The sequence below is a fragment of the Meles meles genome, unplaced genomic scaffold (assembly GCF_922984935.1).
Source record: "Meles meles unplaced genomic scaffold, mMelMel3.1 paternal haplotype, whole genome shotgun sequence".
NCBI lineage: Eukaryota > Metazoa > Chordata > Mammalia > Carnivora > Mustelidae > Meles > Meles meles.
Window position 1 is genome coordinate 613307 of NW_025721142.1, and position 2256 is coordinate 615562.

Genomic DNA, 2256 nt, shown 5'->3' on the forward strand with positions numbered 1-2256 from the left:
AGTCCTGAATTTGTGCTCCGTTGCTCCGCTGCTTGCCGGGAGCCGGCCCCTCCCCCCGCGGTCTATCTTCCCATCGTTTTAGATTCACTTCTCCGCCAGTCCTACCTTTCAGAAAGTGGTTGATTTTCTGTTTCTAGAATTGCTGTTCTTCTTCTCTTCAATCTCCCATTGGATTTGTAGGTGTTTGCAATGTTTAGATAAGCTATCGAGTTGATCTCCTGCTACCTGATGTAGTCTCAGCCTGCTACTTCTCTGCCATCTTGACTCCTCCCCCTTTAAAATAGATTTTAAAGTCCATATTTCCTTTTTGTTGCTCCTGCAATTCTTTTGTTTACTGAACTGTGTAAGTTCAATTTTCTATGTGAATTATTTCCCATTTGATTGAAATCCCTATTAACTTTTTCCTTTTAAAATGAATATATCTTCATCTTATTTGTGTAATTAATCATAAATTCTTAAACACCTGGAGAGCAAGAACATAAAGTCGCAAAACTTATTTGTAGATTTTTTGGGTAACAAACGTCTTAAAATAACCTTGGCAATATGTGTAGTGGTTAAGAACACAGGTCTACTGGTTAAAAACATGGGTTCTTGGCCCAGCCTGCACAGAATCAAATCCTAGCTTCAGTCCTTTCTTGTGCTGTTACTTTCTTACTAATATTTCTAAGCCTCCTCATCTGTAAAGTGCCCACAGTAATAGTTTTTATCTCTTGTTGTGAAGATTTGCTTATACTTTGTAAAATTTTCAGGAGTTAACAAAGTAAATATGGGTTCTGCCATTATACACTTGGTATTTTGAGCTATCGAGTTAAAATGCAAAAATAATACTGCTTTTTGAGATTTGGTAGGGATTAAATAAAATGATACATTGAAGAATACACAATAAAATCTAATAAATGTTTATTTTAGTCATTTTTGATGGTTATAGTTATTAATTTAACCTCAGCAGACTGTGTAGTCATATCATGGACTAAAAGTATGCCCTGCATAATCATGTGGGGGGGGGGAAGTGCTCTGAAGGAAGAAGCTGCACTTTTCTGTGAAAAGATAAAGATGTTTGCTCTTTCTAGTAGAAAATTCTAAAATCACAGTGAAGTTTAAGTTTTCATCCATCACATTGGCAAATATTAACAATGTTCCTTTTGATTGGGTTGACTGGGGTGTGAGCAAATAGACACTCTGCTATTCTGTCTGATAGGAATACAAATTGGTACAACTCTTCTAGTGGGCGATAAGGTAGCATATGTCCTGAGGAAGTATGCTTCAAGTTTTGTGAAAGGAGAAGTCTTATTTGTCTTCCGCATAGTTGTATTTCTAGTACCTGGTGTGGTAACTTGTACATAATAGATACTCAAGAAATATTAAAAGGCGCAATATATATGTGTGTGTGTATACACACACACATTTTATTATATATATGTACATAAACAAAAATACCAAAAGGTGTATGTATAAGAATTCTGTTGAAGTATCACTTGTAATAGGGAAATTAGAAATATTCAGTGTCCTTTTTTATTACTGTATAAATCTTTTGAGATATCTATATATTCATGTGTGTTTCTAGGAGAACTTAGTTTGCTAAGTTCTTAGTTTGCTAAGAATGTTATAAATAGTGTCTTTTACAAATAGGTCCAGTCTGTTGAGTTATAAGATTTTCTTAGAGGTTTGAAACTGAACTCAGACCTACTGTCCAGCTTTGTTGTTTGATTTTATATTCACACATAGTTTATATGATATTAATAGATACATCATTTTGGTTATAGGAAAAAACAAAACCACAACAATTACTTTAACAGAATTAATTTAATATGAAGAACTATAATCAGTTACTAAAGAACTGAAAAGGCAAAGAAGTGTTGAAGAGATAGTAACTTCAGGAAGGACCTACCATGCAAGGAACAGAGGAACGAAGGTGAATTACTAAAATATAAAAGTTTGGAAGGGGCCCTGTAGAGCTCATTAGAAGTTTACTGCCAGCTGGTCGTGGTGTTGCCTCAAGATCTTGGAGGATTATGGCTCTGAATTTTGACATCTGAGGAAGGGTACAGCACTGGCAAGGAGGTGCTGATTTTTCAGAAGGGGCCAAGTGAAGCTGGTTCTAGAACTGTGGGAAAAACTAGTGGAGCCAACTGGTACTGCTGGAATCAGTTGTCACTCCAGGGTAGAAAACTTGTGCAAACAGGAGAGAGTACATTCTTTCTTTCTTCTTTAGTCTTTTAGTACCCTTGCTCACCCACCAGGAGTTCTAGAATAACA